The 18,831-nt window shown below is 48.7% G+C and overlaps 1 protein-coding gene across 2 annotated transcripts in view; it reads left to right on the top strand.

Moving 5' to 3' along the window:
- Window positions 1-10,095: 10,095 nt before the first annotated feature.
- The window catches only part of PLEKHG3 (pleckstrin homology domain containing, family G (with RhoGef domain) member 3), a 42,614-nt gene continuing 33,878 nt past the window's right edge, over window positions 10,096-18,831 (top strand). For both annotated transcript variants that reach the window (XM_011949769.1, XM_011949768.1), the window contains exon 1: window positions 10,096-10,374. The gene's annotated coding sequence lies outside the window, so the exon portion shown is untranslated. The remainder of the gene's footprint in view (window positions 10,375-18,831) is intronic.

Raw genomic sequence — 18,831 nt, 5'->3', positions numbered from 1 at the left:
AGGCCAATCTTATTCACAGGTTTGCCTTCCCGAAACTCTTCTGCTCTGGATATTTCCTTCTCTTCAGCTCCTCAAATCCTCCCCATCAGTCAAGACCCTGGTTAGACTCCTCCCCTCCAAAGCCTTCTCTGACCACTTCAGCCTGCAGTGAACTCTCTACCTTTTGCCTTCTATTACAAATTATGATTATCAAAGAATTGTGAACGGTCTTATAGGATGTCTGCTTTCATTGTGTAGCATGGCACTTTAATAATTTTACTGTTTACAGTTTGCTACCTTCTCCCACCAGCTCAATGTCAGAGACAGGGTCTGATGCTTTTGTGTTCCTGGCGGGAGCCAGCATAATGTCTGGCATATAACAGACCTCATTGAATGTTTGGGGATTAAAAAATTTGTGGAAACATGATTTTAAGGTGGAAAACAGCTGGGATCTCATCATGTGAGAGCTATGGCAATGTATATACAGCTCTTTTTAGTTGAGAGATAAGCACTTAAGCGCCCAGGATGACAGTAGGTTGCATTCCTCTATTAAGGCTATCTGGTCTCTTACCAGACAACTCTTTCATATCAGGGAGTGAGGCTGGAAGAAGGGGAAGAGTGGGAAGAGGGGCAGGGTAGGAGTGGCTCTGAATCATCTCCTCTTTGGAGCTCCAGAACTGGCTCAGGAGCCACGCTGGACAAACTGGAATCCTCATTCCACTGTCACTCTTCATTCGGGATCCAGTTTAAACAGGTGGATATGACATTTCCACCAGATGTGGGTCTGAATGGCGTTCTGCTATTTCCCATACATCCTGCTCCAACATTAAGAAGTCCAGGATTTTCCAGCATTGAAGCCATTAAAAATAATTTAAAGAATTTTTGAGTGACAAGAAGATCCTTGAGATAAGCCTATATCCTTGTTCTTTGAAAACAATACTATTTGAATATATGAATTCTGGGTCATTGTTAAAAAGGGAGAGAATCTTTCTCCTCCTTTCAGGTGTGATAATAGTCACACTTGAAAACGTGGCACAGTTGGGCCCTCAACTGTTCTCTAATTGTTTTCTGGCTCTTCTCTTTTTGATTTGGTTATAAATTTCCCTCCTGGGGAAATGCCATGTCTTATACTAAGTGTACATCTTCCAGCAACCAGGATGCTCAATAAGTGACTATTGGATGAATGCATATTTACCTAGACAAACAAACGACAAAACCCCCTAACATTTATTAAGCACTTGCTATATCCAAGGCACACACTAAGTACCTTACTGCTATTATTTCATTCTTAGAGATGTATATGTGTGAAAATCACAAAGGGAAAAAATAATTATATAAGGGTGACTTCTAGGGCTTCTTTCAGCTATAAGATGCCCTGACTTGATGTGGCATTAAGGAAACTAGGCTATTGAGGTGGGGCTTGGGAACCTAATACTTAGAAGCAGAAATATAAATAATATTATTAGCAACCTCTTTTTGTGAGCTAGGAACTATGCCAAGTATCTTAAAAATATTTTCTCATTTATTCCCAAACAACAACACTATATGATAGGCACTACTGCTAACCTCATTTTTAGAAGAGGAGAGTGGGGCACGAGGAGATTAAGTGGTTAGTCTGAGAAGCAGTGCTAGCATCCAGGGGTATGGTGTCTTTTTTTTTTTTTGAGACGGAGTCTCGCTCTGTCGCCCTGACTGGAGTGCAGTGGCCAGATCTCAGCTCATTGCAAGCTGCGCCTCCCGGGTTTACGCCATTCTCTTGCCTCAGCCTCCAGAGTAGCTGGGACTACAGGCGCCGCCACCTCGCCCGGCTAGTTTTTTGTATTTTTTAGTAGAGACGGGGTTTCACCGTGTTCGCCAGGATGGTCTCGATCTCCTGACCTCGTGATCCGCCCGTCTTGGCCTCCCAAAGTGCTGGGATTACAGGCTTGAGCCACCGCGCCCGGCCGGGTATGGTGTCTTAACCACCATGCTCCCAAAGAGACACCAAAGCCCTCCATACCTGAGAAGGTGCCTTTCCATTGGGCCACAGGGGTACAGGGGATGGGGAGGAGGGAGCGTTGCCATAGAAACAGCAGGACCCTCTATCAGGAGGGTTGGCACACAGGGCAGCTGGGGCTGAGGAACGCTCTGGAGATAATTCCGGGGCATCCAGCCTCTTTAGGTCTGCAGGAGTCTGTGAGCCCAGTAGGAAGCCAACTTCCCACCCCACTCAGCAGCACTTGGTAAACCTCAGCTTGGCTCCCCAGAAGGGTAGGACAGGATGTTCTTTGAGTTCTAGCAGCAGGACTATTAGGCAGCAGAGTTATGATTAGGGTGTAAAAATCTGTGGTTGCCAGGCACAAACCGTGCTTCACCTTTTATAGCCAGCTAGCTTGAGATGTCAAAAGTATTTAGAGACTTTTGCTTTTTTTCTCTACTCATCAACTTTATGACCCTAAACACATTCTTCCTTCTCTTTCTGTCACACATTTACCAGTCCCTGAACCAGGTTTGTAACTCGCTTGTGAGTCTAGAAGGCTTTCTGAAGTGCTTTAAGGTATTTCAAACCAGATTGGTTGAGCAGAGTAGAGTGGCGGCATTTCTTTCTTTCCTCTTTTTTTTTTTTTTTTTTTTTTGAGACAGCGTCTTGCTCTGTTGTCCAGGCTGGAATGCAGTGGTGCGATCTCAGCTCACTGCAAGCTCCGCCTCCTGGGTTCAGGCAATTCTCTGCCTTAGCCTCCCGAGTAGCTGGGATTCCAGGCACCCGCCACCACACCTGGCTAATTTTGTATTTTTAGTAGAGACAAGGTTTCACCTTCTTGGCCAGGCTGGTCTTGAACTCCTGACTTTGTGATCCCCTCAGCCTCCAAAGTGCTGGGATTACAGGCGTGAGCCATCACACCAGGTAGGGCTATTTCTTTATTGGGTTTATTTTGCTTCAGTTACTCCCAGCTTCTCTGCTCTGGCCTAGTGGCTGGCTCCTTGGGAGCTGGGGTGGGGTATTTTGGTGGTAGAATGGTGGCTAAGAGCATAGGTTTAGGCTGCAGAAGGTCCTGGGTCATGTCCTGACTCTACCATTAAAGACCACATGATTTGGGACCTGTGACTTGACCTCTTTGCGTCTCAATGTTCTCATCTGTAAAATTAGAGAGAATGAGCATCTGCCTCAAAGGATTGATTTGAAGATGGGGTGAGAATACTTGTGAAGCCCTTAACTCCATTCCTGTCACCATATGCTATCCCCTAATTTTCTTAGCAGACCTAAGGCAGCCACAGGCCTGGGATAAGGGTATCTGAAGGAGAGGTTATGAAGCCAGGCTTTTCTCCCTAGATAAACTTGGAGGTCAAGGATAAAGAAACCTTGTTGTAGCAGAAAGATCCAGATTGAGGTTTCTTAAGATGGTAGAATCCAAGATTTGCAGGATTAGAAGAGATCCTGGAAATCCTGTAAGACTGAGAAGATGGCAGCTTTGTTGCTGGAAGGTGGAAAAGATAGTGGACCAGGATGACCTCCACAAAGAACCACTCAATTTGAGGTGTTGATGGGAGTGCCTGGAGGCCAAGAATAGAATGGGGCCACGTGGGGTCTTTGAGCTCAGTCACTGCTCAAGTGAAAGCACAAAGTTACCTTATCCTCCCCTGGACCAATTCCTCATTTTTCCAGGAGGAATTGCTGGTGACTTGGGAAACCCAATGGAATGGGTCCCAGTTGCCCTAATCTACTTATAACCAACCCATGTTTCCTGTATGGCCTGGCACAGAAACCAAAAGAAGGTTGTGCAGATTTGGGGGTCACAGCTGTCCTGTCCTCCTTGAACAAGCTAGAGAAGTCTAAGAGGAAAACATCAACAATCAAAATCACAGTCAGGAAGAAGTGCCTCCACCTGCAAGTAACTGGGCAATTACCTGCTAATTAAGTTCTCAGTTTGTTTTCTGAGGCTTAAAGTGTAGTACTTGGTAGATGTGCCCTGCCCTGCTTGTCACCAAGGTGTTGAAGATGAAGCATTTTGCATAAATCAAGACGGAACTCTTCCATCTGATTAAATATAATAGCCTGATTTATTTCAACATCATGAGGTCTTAAAAGCAATGTCCTTTTATAGTTGGAGCACTGGGAGGGATTGCAGGGTTTTCGAGTCCTCTGTATAGGGGGCGGGGTGGGAAGAGAATGCACTAAAAGGGGAATAGACACGCACAATACACAACAGTGTTTGTCAAAGTATGGACTGTGGATTTATCTCTTTTGCATCTGAATCGCCTGCCCATTATGAATGCAGATTCCTGGGTCCACATCAGTCCCAAGTAAGAAATTTTCCACATGATTCTTCAGAACATGCAGGTCTGAAAATCTCAGGTAGGGGTGGAAAGTCTTTTGGGGATATTAACATTGATCTATGAAGTCCACAGACCAATCAAAACACCATTTCAGCCAATAGTGTCTACACCTACCCCAGGAAATCTTTTGCTTTAGCATTAAACAGATGAATGATGGTTCAATGTTTATACCTCATCTCCCTATAGGTGGGGATGCAAATAGAAAAGCAGCCTAACAGCCTGAAGGCAGTGAAGAAACAGCACGGCTGTGTAGAAATCAACCCCCAGATCATCAAAGGCAGGCATCTGCGTGCCAGCTCCCTAGTCTCAGGTGTTGTAAATGCTGACTACTGCCAGTTTATCTACTGATAACGAAGGTGAACATAAGCAATCTCCAGAAATCGTTCACATGGGGCTCCCAGGTTCTTGAAAAACCACAAGAGATTGACAAATGCTTCTATTGTAGACACAAACGCAAACAAACAGCTCATTTCCTCAAGAGCTCCCCACTGCAGTGGCTGTAAACAATATAGGGAAGGAGGGGAGAAGTCTTTGTTCCCCTTCCCCCACAGCTTCTTCCCCTTTCTGATGCAGATTTTTCTGACATTAAGAAGTCCAGACTAGGGGAAAGAAGCTATTAATACAGAACTTCAGGACCGGGATCCTTTTCCCCCAGAGGCCAGGGCTCTTTCAAAGTTTGTTACAAACCCTTCTGTTTTTCTAGTTTCAGAGAGTCTGGGGCGCTAAAGCTTTGAATCCCTGAGTCTTCTGAGACATTGCGTTACAGTGCTTCTCAAACTTCAGTCAGTGTGCTCTGGTGAAACACAGAGCTGGGTCCTGCCCACCAAAGATCCAAAGATTCCAGCAGATTCTAACAGATTGTGATTATAGGCAGCCCCCCTCACTCAGGAACAGGGGGTAGTAGCTCACATTACAAAACAAACAAACAAACAAACAACAACAACAAAAAAACGCGGCCAGGAGCGGTGGCTCACGCCTGTAATCCCAGCACGTTGGGAGGCTCACGCGGGAGGATCACCTGAGGTCAGGAGTTCAAGACCAGTCTGGCCAACATGGTGAAACCCCCATCTCTAGAAAAAAATACAAAAATTAGCCAGGCATGATGGCGATGCCTGTAATCCCAGCTACTTGGGAGGCTGAGGCAGAAGAATCGCTTGAACCCGGGAGGCGGAGGTTGCAGTGAGCCAAGATCGTGCCACTGCACTCCAGCCTGGGCGACAAGAGCGAAACTCCGTCTAAAAAAAAAAAAAAAAAATGCTTTATTGAGATATATTTCACATACCATACAATCCTCCCATTTAAAGTTTTTTTTTTTTTTTTTTTCCTTGGAGACGAGGGAGTCTTGCTCTGTCGCCCAGGCTGGAATGCAATGGCGTGATCTTGGCTCACTGCAACCTCCACCTCCCTGGTTCAAGCAATTCTCCTGCCTCAGCCTCCTGAGTAGCTGGGATTACAGGCGCGTGCCACCACGTCCAGCTAAATTTTGTATTTTCAGTAGAGACGGGGTTTCACTATGTTGGTCATTTAAAGTTTTTTAGTATATTCAGAGTAGTGCAACCATCAGAATATTTTACAAGATTTGTATCACTCATAAAAAGAACCCTGAACCTGCAAGCAGTCACTCCCTATTTCTTCCAACTTTCCTCAATCCCCACTCCAGCCCCAGGAAACCAGGAATCTATACTTTCTCCCCATATGGATTTGCCTATTCTGGATAGTTCATATAAATGAAAGTATACAACAGTTGGTCCTTTGTGACCAGCTTCTTTCACTTACTATAATGTTTTCAGGGTTCATCCATGCATCAATACTTCATTCCTGAAGTATTATGGCTGAATAATATTCTACTGTACAGATACACCACATTTTGTTTATTCATTCATCAGTTGATGAACATTTAGGTTGTTTTTCTTTTTTTTTGAAACAGAGTCTTGCCTTGTCATCCAGGCTAGAGTGCAGTGGCATGATCATAGCTCACTGCAGCCTTGACCTGGGCTCAAGCTATCCTGCTGCCTCAGCCTCCCAAGTAGCTGGGACTGCAGGAAGGCACCACAACACCCAACTAATTAAAAAAAAATTTTTTTTTTTTTGTAGAGGTGGGGTGGGGTCTTGCTATGTTAACTAGGCTGGTCTCCAACTCCTGGGCTCCAGTGATCATTCCATCTTGGCTTCCCAAAGTGCTGGGATTACAGGTGTGAGCCACTACTCCTGGCCTGGCTGTTTCTACTTTTTGGTTTTTATGTATTATCCATGAATTAATGTTGCCATGAACAGTGTGTACAACTTCTTTTATGAACAGGTGTTTTCATTTCTCCTAGGTATATAGCTAGGAGTGAAATTGTGGAGTCAAATAGTAAATCTATATTTAACATTTTGAATTTTGCCACTGCACTCCAGTCGGAGTGACACAGTGAGGTCCTGTCTCAAAAAAACAAAAACAAAAAACTTTGAGAAACGGCCAGACTGTTTTCCAAAGCAGCTGCACCACTTTACATTTCTGCCAGCAGTGCAAGCGGGTTTCAATTTCTCCACATCCTGGCCAACATTTATTATTACCTGCCTTTGATTATCGGCATCCCAGTGGGTGTGAAATGGTATTTCACTATGTTTTTAATTTGCATTTTCCTTGGGCATCTTTTCTCATGCTTATTGGCCATTTGTATGGTTTCTTCAGAGAAATGTATATTCAGATCCTTTGTCCATTTTTAAACTGGGTTATTTGCCTTTATTAAATTATAGGAGTTCTTTGTGTATTTCAGTAAGTTTCTTATCAGATATATGAATTGCAAAAATTTTCCCCCATTCTTTGGGTTGTCTTTTCACTTTCTTAATGTCCTTTGATGCATAAAAGTTTTAAATTTTGGTGAGTCCAATTTGTTTTTTTTCCTTTGTTGCATGTGGCTCACATTTTTGAGAAATGTTGCTAAAATGCAAGTTGGAACTCTGGAAGCTTTGAGATCTCAGCTTGGTGGGGCTTTTCAGGTCACCTTTGAGGGGGATTTTCTCCATGTTTGAGGTTTCATTCCTCCATCCCAGCCAGGCATGGCTCCTCTGAGCCAGGAGCACAGAGCCCCAGGGAACCTTTACTGGGCTTATGTTCCCTCCCTCTCCTGAGGTCTGCCACAATAGAGCAGCTGAAATGACAGTCTGGAAATGTCCTTTATTATGAAAACTCAATGGCTTTTGTCTCTGGGATTTGAAATTTTCATGCAAGTATTGGCAGCCAAGAATTAGGAAGGAGGAGGGGAAGAGATGAGGGAGTAAACCCTGCCACTGATTTCCACAGTGAGTGATCTCAATTTTCTGTTGTCTTGGTTTTCTCACCCATACAGTGGGAGAATACCTCCATCTCCTCATCTCAGCTGGGGTACTGTGAAAGTGAATTCACCTGTATTTGTTAGAACATCCTGAGATCTTGGATTAAAGGCATTGCTGAAGGAGAAGGTACTATTATAATAATAAATGATTTAATAGCAGGGTGAGGCCATTGCAACAAGAAGTGGTAGGAAGGAAGAGGCTCTGAGCTGTGGAGGGGCTGCAGCCTGGAGCCCCTGGCCCTGGACACAGGGTTTTATTCTCCGAGGTGAGACTGTGCAATTTCTCACAAACTCTTTAGGTTGTTTCAGCTGAATTCAGCATTGTTTTACTGAGTGCTTCCTATATGACTTCCACCACAGGGAGATTACAATCTTTTTAGGAAGTAGGTGATATAAATTAAAACAATTATTCATAGAAACAATATAAGATATTATAATCAAGTGAATTGGGTATAACAAGTGTCAGAAAGAAACTGGAAGCAGTGGTGGTTAAGAGCAGAATTCCCTGTTATGACTTCCAGGTCTACCACTCACTAGCTGTGTGACTTTGCCTCAGTTTCCTTTTGTTACTGTGGTTGTGTTTGTAAAGCACTTAGAAGAACGGCTAATACATAGTAAGCACACTCATGGTGGACCCATCTAGGCATTTGCCCAACACTGCTTTTGCTGGTTATGTAATCTTTGCCAAGCTGCTCCTTGCCCCTAAGCCTCAGTGTTCTGTCTGTAAGATGGGGATTAGGACACCTCCTACCTCGCAAGGTGGCTGTGAAGATCCAGGGACACAGTTTGTTAAGAGCGTAGCACAGGCCCTCAGCATGGTAAGCATTCACTAAAGGACAGTTATGACTGCCACTAATACTGTAACGTGTCCTGGCTAAGGAATGAAGGGTGGCTCACAAGTGGCTTAGTTAAGTCAGGGGGCTTTTTGGAAGCCGGAATTTGAAGCGGACCGGAAAGCATTCGTAAGATTCAGGTAATCAGATAAGAAAGCAGAAACAAAAAAAGGTGAAAGCCTGAGGTTGGAAGGGGTGAGCACAAGTCCTGGAAGGCCAGAAGGGAGACTTGTCACTTTTCCCCCGGCCGGCGGGGGCTAGTGGAGCTCCAGCGTAAGTTGATCTATTTCCAAGCCCCTCTTCTGCAATCTCTGCTCTCACCTTCGCGGTCCGCGAGTCTGGAGCTCTGCAAGCCTCCAACACACCCTCCCTCCCTAAGGAATGTGGGCCCGGCTTTCTGGGCCTGCCAGATCGAGCGCCTACCGCTTCCTCCGCAGTCAAGAGCCAGGACGCTGCCTTCACCCCACCCTCCGCCAGTATCCAGTTTCAAAGTCACCTGAAAGCCATTTCCTTCCGCGCCTGCCCCGCCTCTCCCCTCCCAGTAGATCACCTGGACCCTGCATTTGCCCAGAGCAGCATTTTGGGGCGGGCGCTTGTTTTGTTTTAAATGATACCTCTAGAAATCTTTTGCTGTACATCCGGATAACAAATATACCCCGTGGTTCTGATATCAGCGTCCCATTCCTCCTCCCAAGGAACTGGTGATAGCGTCTAAACAGTGGGCGTTGTTACTTTTCCGGGGCCCCACTCTGGGCTTCCCTCCTCCGGGCTTGTTGGGAACAGCATCGTTTCTTCAGGATCTTTATTGATGAATTATTATGGGTTTTTGGATTTATGCTGTTGCTCAAAATCCAACATGCCTGTGTTGAATGTCTCTGTCCCCCATCCTCACCCCTTGCCCCCCAGTTTCCAGCTGTGTACCTTTCCATGCACACACGGTCATATACAGAGACATAAAGACAAACGGTTCTCTTTGTTTTGTAAAAACGGGGTCCTCTATCACCCAGGCTTCTGTGTTTTATTTTTCCTATTTAACAGTTCCTTGTGGAGCTGCCTTCAAGATATCTCCTTTATCTCTTTCCCGTCAGCTTCTCAGAGGTTTGGATTTACCACTGTAAAGCGTCACAGGGATCGAGTTATGGTGAGGAATTCAAGACATGCCTTTCTGACTTGGAAAAGCGGAGATGGCCAGCTCTGGTAGGATCAGGACCCCCAGATTCGATCCCAGCTGGTGACTCACTTGGGAAAGCCCTCAGCCCCCTTCGCAGGGCCCGGTCCGTACAAGGGTACGGACAGTACCCTGTCCGTACAAGGGGTACGTTCTGGCCTGGACATGCGCTCTCGGGAGGCAGTGATAGCAGGTCTGTGACACCAGGGTGACCCCACCACGTGCGTCTTGGTATCCTAGAGCATCTAGGCTGCCCGGGAGGGGCAGGCGGCCAGCGGAACCGACCATCCCGTGGTGTGTGCTCATTACCCTGCGGGCGTTAATCGTTAACCGCGCCCAGGCCCCGCCGCCGCCTCAGCCTTACCCCGGCTCTGGCTCGCCGCGCCGCGAAGGTTCCCCCGGCCCCCGCAGAGCCGCCAATGGCTGGACAGCAGCCGCGGGCCGGAGTCTCCACCCACAGGAAAAATTCCTGGCCCGCCCCTCCCTCGCTCCCTCGCTCCCTCCAGCCCTCCCGCTGCAGCTCCGGCTCCGCTCCCCGACTTCCTGCCGGGCGCTGGGAAGCCGCGCGCTGCCTGGGGTCCCCGGGGGCCGCGCTAGCAACTGGCCGCGTCCTGGCCGGCTGAGGAGCTGGCGGTGGGCGGGAGCTGCCGGCAGTCTCGGCCCCTTCCGAGAGCGACTTTCAAACTCGCGCCCGAGTCGCTGCAGCACCTGGGCAGCCCCGCACGCCGTGCGTGTCCCGAGCCCGCGGGGTGGCGACCGCTCGGTGAGTGCCCCTGATTCTCCTCTCTCCCCTCTGCCTGCTTTCGGCGTGCGGCGGTCCAGCAGTCACGCTGGGGCCCCAGTCCCTTCGCGGCCCCCGTGTCAGCCCCCTGCAGGGTGAGGACCGGGGCCACAGAGGACCCGGGCCACCCTGCCGCAGAGTGCGCGAGCGCAGGAGGGTCGTGTGGGGAGACTTTTTCTGTCCTTTTTTCCCTCCACTCCGGAAACAAAAGGGGCAAAATGCGCCAGGCGGCCCCAGAGAGGCTCAGTTTGAAATCCAGGAAGCCCGCGAGGCCGCGCGCGCCCGATGGCTGGTGTTTGCCTGGAGCTGTGGGCCGGGCGGGCGGACCCTTCTGCACTACGACCCGAGCCTCGGCTCCTGCCAGCCCGGGAGGCGCCTGCAGCCTGTTGCGGGTTGGTGCCGCATGCGGTGCTCGCTGTTGGGAATCTCCGCTACCTGTCTGGGAGGGAGGAGAGTGGGGGCCAGAAGCGGGGAGCGGTAAACCCAGAGGCCACCGGCTGCCTCGACCTCGTCCACTCCTGAAGTCGTTTTGGTTCTTCGCACCCCCACACCCAGCCCTTTGGTTGGGAAAGCCAGGATAAGGCGTGCAAGCTTAAATTTTTAAGGCGTTATTTAAATAGCTACTGACTCTTTGGGGCGCCTTTGGAACACAAAAGGAAGAACAGCGGGGGAAATGGAATGGTTGGAGGCTGGAGAGGTGTGGCTTTTGGGGAGGGTGGTGTTGGCGGTCGCAAAAGAGTTTGATCCTCGAGATCACTCGCTAATCTGTTGGCAGATGTAGGTGCCTGTCCCTTGCTCTGGGGCACCCAGCAGGAGACCCACACTGCATTTACCTTACAGGAAATCCTGGACTGGGGGTTCCCAGAGTCTCCCCAGCCGTGCCTCTGCACGCAGCCCAGTCACATGGCCCTTGCTCAAGAAATAATAAGCAGGGAGGGTAATGACAGTCCGGGGCTGGGGAGGGGCTCCGCACTGAGTACATCGGCCGCCTAGCCTTAAGCAATGTGGCTCTCCAGGCCCCCTTTGTTGGACAAGGATGGGATCCTGAGTGATTAAGCCCCAACTGTTCCCCTGGAGGAAACCTAGGGAGTGAGAACCAAAAGTGTACGTTTATCTTTCTGTTATTCATCTCTCCCCTGTGGTTCCAGGCTGGTCCCCTGGATGCAATGACCTCACCTCCCCTTTGTCCCCCACTCCTTCCCCACTCCCCTGCTCTCCCCCACTCCCTTCCTGGAAGATGGGGCAACCCATTGGCTCCCTGGGTAATCAGCCCTGGGGGTGGGGCAGGGAGTTGGGGTAAGAGGTACCCCCAGGCCAAGTCCTAGCTGCTGAGGGAGTGATTTGTTGAAGAGCTGCTTTGGGGTCTTTTCTACTGCCTTCTATTAGAAGCGGCATGGCAGGGAGAGTGGAAAGAGCACTGGCCTGGTAGTCCAGCACGGGTTTATGCCTGAGTTTTAGACCTGGCTCTTCCGCATAGCATGGAAGATTGATAGAGTTGACTGGGAGTCACTTGGGCTTGAAGGCCCCTTGGATTAGCCTACTCCATTTACTCGTGAAGGCAGCAGAGCCCAGAGGGGTGAGGTGATTTCAGCCTGGGACCCTATTGGCCAAGTAGAAACCAGAGCTCAGTTGTCCTCATCGTCTGATCTGTGTTTTTTCCAACATGATCTGGCGAATTCACTTGTCTTTTCTGACTCAGTTTCCACATGAATAAAGTGGGATTACTTGCCTGCTCTTCCTCATAGGAACTGTGGTGAGGATCAAAGGAAGCCTCTATTGTGGAAAGTGCTCCATAAACTCCTGTTAAAACTAAAGGACTCACAGTGGCTGGGGAGGGAGTCTCCTAGGGGTTTTACAATTTGCTGGCTATGTCCCACGTGTGTGCCACAAGGAGCTGTTAGATACCAGGAGCCATTAGTGGATGTTTAAAACACCCTGGTCTTAATATCTCAGCTCCAGAGTAAACATTTGCCTTACCAAATCCGCAGCTATCCCAGGGTCACTGTTTACGCCGGAAGAGGCCAAAGGCCACGGCCAGCGGGATGACCAGGGCCGGAGGGGGAAGGCGCCTGTGTTGCAGAGGTATGCCTTGCCCCTTCTCTTCTCCCAGCTCCCAGAACCTTGTGAAGGCTCCAGCTGTAAGCCAGGGGTGCTGCCACAAGCACAGGCCGCCCTGGCGTTGGAGGGTTAAAAGTGAAGCCCTCTGGCTATTCTCTGTTGTGTTGGGGGTTGCAGGGACTCTGGAGGCTGTTGCTTTTGCAGCTGCACTGAGGGCTGTCTTCAGCTCCTCATCTGTGCCCCCTCCCCCATCTCAGGCCGCCCCTCTGGCCCAGGCCACTGCTCTGTCCCGCCTCTCTGGCCAGCTGCAAGTCCACAGGCCTTTGTTCTGTGGCTGTAAACCCGCCCTACTCCACCCTCCCTCCCCAGCAGAAGCCCTCCAGCTGGGGTCCTGGCAGCTGGAAATCACAACTGCCAGGAGGAAGGGGCTACTGGAACCCCCAGTGGACCTGGCAGACCCTCATTTCCTCTTGTTAAGCTCATCTGGGCCCCCCAGCTTACCTCTGGCCAGATTCCCACACCATCTTTTCTCATCTCTCCCTTCTTCCTCTGAATGAACGGATCACCTTTTTTCCCCAATACTCATGCCCCTTACTTCTATTTTAAAATACTCCATTCATTTAACAGTTAAGGAGTTAGCACCTGCTATGTATGAATGCTAGATGCAGAAGACACAGCAGTGAAGAAAATATGCAATAATTATTGACCTCATGGAGCTGACTTTAGCAAAAGTGACAATAAACAAGATTGAAATAGCAAGTGTGTTAGTGATAAACAGAAATAAAAAATATTCTAGGGAAGGTAGGTGTGAATTGTCATGGAAGGGATGAGGTGACAGTTTAGATAGGGTGGCCAAGGAGGCTTCCAGGAGGAAGGTACTTTTGAGGTGATGCCTGAAGGAGGCATTTTCCTTCATCTCTTCCTTCTCTTCCTTGAAGGCCAGTTCATCACACTGTGGCATCGAGGAACAGGGTTTGGAGTTGGACACACCTTGGTTTCAAATCCCTGGCTTGACAGCTCACCAGCCCTGTGGCCTTTGATGTGGTGCTCAATTCCTTTGAGCTGTGTTCCTCACCTAACATGGAATTAGTCATCATGCTTACCACATGCGGCATCGTGGCAATGTTCAGTGAGATAGCATATGTTGACTGCTTAGTAAAGACTATAGAGAGAGGTTCAATAAATTATTTCTCCAACCAGATTCTTCAGGGGTAGCATGAGATGTTTAATGTCATTGCTAAGGATTGTAGGTGCAAAGCTTTTCATTTTAGGTATTGGGCAGGAGTGGGGAATTAGAGGGAGGGTAAAATAGAAAACCTTGGTAAAAACTTTCTAGTTAGGGAGCCTTTCCTGCCCTACCCTAGATTGTAGATGGCTGAGGACGTGGGACTCCCAGGTATGTGTTATGCCCACCCCCACCACTGCATCCTACAGATAGGATGACAGGGATAGCCCTGGCCAACCCCCTCTTGCTCGGAATTCCCCCTGCTTCCAGCCAGACTCAATGAATCACACCTTCTCCCTGACCTCCCTATTCTGCCTCACTGCTGGGAAGGCTGTCCACCCCTCCCCCAGCCTCCAGTAGGTAAATTATGCCTGGAGGTCGGATGCAGAGGAGGGTGGGGACAAGGGGTAGGGAAAGTGAGGGAGGGAGCAGATGGCAAGTAGAGCTGTCCTAGGAAAGCCCAGAAAGGTGGCAGGAGGATTCTGGTGGAGGCTCTGAGACGGCTTGGAAGACTTTCAATAAGGGTTTGCCATGGACTAGAATTTAAAGTAATAGAGTGACAGACACAGTGAGAGCTCAGGGTTGGCTGCCTAGCTCCCAGCCGCTTCTACACAGCTGATCTGCTGAGTCTCTGCCCCCCTCTGCTGGAACCACGGGCCTACAAAGGGAGGGGTGTAATCTAAAGTACTGCTGTCAAAGTTTGTGGTGAGTGGCTTCCTGGGACCCTGCCCTAGTTCAGGAAGTGAGGGATGGGCAGTGGAGGGTGAGGCCTAGGGAAGTGGTCATGGCCAGTTCCACCCCCTGCCCCACCCCCAAGTGTGTCACTGCACACTCCGCAGCCAGGCAGGCCCTGTGATGAAGGAACTTCCTGGGCCTGCCAATTGGTGCCTGGAGATGGGTAAAAGCTAGATGATCTGATATCAGAGGAAGTTGCAAAGAGGACCCTGAACAGCCCCAAGCATGTTAGTGTTGGGTGACCTGAAGTCAGGAGAAAGAAAACTGGACAACGTGGACTAAACTGATCAGCAGGTGGCCCATCTAGAGCCACTGGTAGCCCCTCTGTCAGCTGCCTGGGGATAAAGGTTGGCCATGCTAACTGGGTTGCTATCTGGGGGACAGGAACGGTGCTGGACTCATTTTTGTGCCCCAATAGCGTTGAGAATGGTACAAAGTGTGATCAACAGGGAGTGATGGGCTTGGGCTGGGGTCCCACCCTGATATTCTGGGCTTGTGATCTCATCTGCTGCAGCTTTTGTTCCATGGGATTAGGGAGAAGAAAGTAGTGGTAGGGTCGAGTCCAGCCCTGGGTGGGCTGTTGCCATCCGGGAATGCAAGCACTAGGGAGAATAAGACTTCATACCGTTCTCGCGTCTGGCCTTCGGGGAGGGAGCCCTATCCAAAGCTCAAGGAATGGATTTTTAAGGACTTGCACTGTCTTTCATGCTGAGCAGACTTGGGCTGAACACAACCTGAATAGGGTTCTCGTGGGCACAGCGGTAGCTGTGCGTGCAGCCTTTTGTGAAACACAGTTTGAGGGTCCTAGAAGCTGATCTGATTATTGCCAGAATCTGGGCTGGGACTGGAAGAGAAAGATGCAGGAGGAATGAGGTCTATTTCACCTTGGGAACAGGGTCCCAAGAGGACAGATGGGTTCCACAGATGCCGGAAGCTCTTAAAAACTCAAATTACAGCCGGGCGCGGTGGCTCACGCCTGTAATCCCAGCACTTTGGGAGGCCGAGACGGGCGGATCACAAGGTCAGGAGATCGAGACCATCCTGGCTAACACGATGAAACCCCGTCTCTACTAAAAAATACACAAAAACTAGCCGGGCGAGGTAGTCCCAGCTACTCGGGAGGCTGAGGCAGGAGAATGGCGTAAACCCGGGAGGCGGAGCTTGCAGTGAGCTGAGATCGCGTCACTGCACTCCAGCCTGGGCGACAGAGCCAGACTCCGTCTCAAAAAAAAACTCAAATCCTTTACTTCCCAGGCTGTGAGACTCTGTGTGTGCGTGTGCGTGTGTGTGTGTATGTTAGTATTTATTGGAAAGGAACCAGTCTTCTCATGCAGCTTCTATTCCTCCAGTTCATTGCTACATCCCCAGTGCCTGTTGTACAGTAGGATTCCAATAAGTGTTTGTCTAATAAGTAAGTAAAACCCTACTGTGTGACAAGACCTTAGGAATTAAGGAAATGCTCACACTCTTTATGAATGTTCTGTTCCTGACAAAGAATGTCCATAAGATTCTAAGAAGTTAACCTGTAGTCAGCTGTTCTGACAGTGGGGCAGGAAACCCTGTATTCCTGCAGCATGTAACAAGGAGACCTACAGTCATTGGGACCTGTCTTCGAAAGCTTGCTACACATTTTGCTTCCATGCAAGGTGGCCCCAAAGTGGACAGCTGGGTGTACTTAGAGCGTTGGATATAGTTCTTCCCATAATATGTTCCACAGTATCCAATAACAACTCTCCTACCCTAAACTCTTATTTGCAACTCAGCCACCCAGTGCCCTTGCTTATTTGCATGTAGCCAAGAAGTCAAGGACTCAAGTTCCTACATTTTTATTCATACCGGCCTTCTCAGACCCTGTTTAACTTACACATTTTAGCTGTGTCATGCTATGTTCAAGCTTGGAAGAAGCAGCAAATGAAGGAGGATAAAGGCCGGGCGTGGTGGCTCATGCCTGTAATCTCAGCACTTTGAGAGGCCAAGGCCGGTGGATTACCTGAGTCTGGGAGTTTGAGACCAGCCTGGCCAGCATGGTGAAACCCCGTCTCTATTAAAAATACAAAAATTAGATGGGTGTGGTGGTGGGCACCCGTAATCCCAGCTACTCAGGAGGCTTGAACCCAGGATGTGGAGGTTGCAGTGAGCCGAGATTGCGCCATTGCACTTCAGCCTGGGCGGCAAGAGTGGAACTCCGTCTCGAAAAGAATTAAAAAAAAAAAAAACGAAAGAGGATAAAGAAACCAGCATTGAGGGGGAAAAAAATGACTACAGTGCAAAGTTGGCAGTGAGAGCAGACTGAGATAAAAACTCCAGGAAAAGCAAGTGCTAGCAGAAGTGCCAGAGATCTTTTTTTTTTTTTGGAGGGAGGGGGTGTGGAGGAATGATTTGGCACTCCTTGGGTCTCTGGGGATCATCAATTTGATAATTTATGCTTTGCTGGTAATTGTGACCCAGAGTCATCAAGAAAAGGTTAAATTGTATTCCCTTGACTCTGTTTAGGAAGGCAGGGAAGTGTATAACATATTTTCAAAAGATTCTCAGGTTGGCTAAAATTTTAAGTGTTGTTACTTAGGTAATAATATCACTGATCCTTTCAACAAGGCCAAGTAGGTGGTTTACCCCCTTCCCCTACCCCCAAATGAGGAAACCGAGTCCCCATGAGTTGGGTAACTTGCTCAGGATCGCTCAGCTAATACTTGGCAGGGATGGGGTTTGAACTTTTGGAGCACGCTCTTAGCCCTAGCCCACACTGTTTTGAAACTCTGCGCGCTCTTGCAAATGCTGCTTTTTGGACGCCCTCTCTCCACAGGGGTTTCAGCTGGCCAAGGTTTGACTGTGTTACAGTAGAGCCTGAATGGGTCCAATCTTAATTCAGCTCCACCAAGTAGATTGCCAGTTATCCCAAAGGGTGTTTGCCTCAGTTAAAACAAGAGTGCTTTTAATGCATTTACATTGTAAGCACCTACCTGGGTGTCACACAGCACTTTCTGAAGCCAGAAAATGACAGGGAGGAGTTGCAATTTCAAGCATCCCAGGGCTCTTTCCATCTGGAGATTTGTTCCTTTGTTTGGGTCTGGATACTGGCAAACGATGCTGTGCTGTGCAGCCTTGGTGCCTGTTGTTCCAGCTGGTCTCCAGGGTGGCTGGGGCCCATGCCAGCATAGGAGCCCCTACCCCAACCCCATGTTCGCACCATCTAGATCTGGCAAGTGTTGATTTTCTTTTTCTTTTTGTCGAGACAGGGTCTCATTGTCTCACCCAGGCTGGAGTACAGTGGCACGATCATGCGTCACTGCAGCCTAGACTTCCCATGCTCAAGCAATCCTCCCACCTCAGCCTCCTGAGTAGCTGGGAACATAGGCACTGCCACCACACTCAGCTAATTTTTTTTTAATTTTGGTAGAGACAGGAGCTCACTATGTGGCCCAGCCTGGTCTTGAACTCCTGGGCTCAAGAGATCCTCCCGCCTAAACCTCCCAAAGTGGGATTCCAGGCATGAGCCACCACACCCGACCTTCTTCTAAAATTAACTTCTGCTTCCCACACGTACTTTTTAAATTCATCTGGAATGTATTTTTGTGTGTGTGACACTGGTTCATATACAACCCGGTGAGGAGCTTAACAAACATACTGCTCTCTGAGTCTCACCCCAGATCGGACCAATAAAATAAAACTATCTTGGGGGTAGGGCCCAGGCATGGTTGTGAAATGCCCCAGGTGACTTTTCTGTATAGCCATGGTTGAAAACCACTCAACCTTGTAAGATGGAACTGATTTTATTTTTTCCAGAGGAATAGCCAGTTTTTCCGGCACTGGTTATTTCATAGTCTGTACTATTTCCTACTGACTGGTTTCTTTTTATGATATTTATTATTTATGTATATATTTGTTTTTTAATTTATAGCTTGTGTCGAGATGTATTTCACGTATTTTAAAATTTGCCCACGTAAGGTGTATAGTTCATTGGTTTTTAGTATATTCAGTGTTGTACAATTATCACCACTATCTAAGTTTAAAACATTTTTAGAAGTCCAATGCGCTGTCCATTGTGCCACAGAGCCATCCTAAGTTAATTTTTTTTATTTTATTTTTTTTTGAGACGGAGTCTCGCCCTGTCACCCAGCCTGGAGTGCAGTGGCCGGATCTCAGCTCACTGCAAGCTCCGCCTCCCGGGTTTACGCCATTCTCCTGCCTCAGCCTCCCTAGTAGCTTGGACTACAGGCGCCCGCCACCTCGCCTGGCTAGTTTTTTTTGTATTTTTTAGTAGAGACAGCGTTTCACCGTGTTAGCCAGGATGGTCTCGATCTCCTGACCTCGTGATCCGCTCGTCTCGGCCTCCTAAAGTGCTGGGATTACAGGCTTGAGCCACCGCGCCCGGCCCATATTAAGTTTAAAACATTTTTATCACCCCCAAAAGAAACCCTGTG

This window comes from Colobus angolensis, unplaced genomic scaffold, assembly GCF_000951035.1.
Source record: "Colobus angolensis palliatus isolate OR3802 unplaced genomic scaffold, Cang.pa_1.0 Scaffold3, whole genome shotgun sequence".
NCBI classification, from domain to species: domain Eukaryota; kingdom Metazoa; phylum Chordata; class Mammalia; order Primates; family Cercopithecidae; genus Colobus; species Colobus angolensis.
This window is presented reverse-complemented; position numbering and strand designations above follow the sequence as displayed.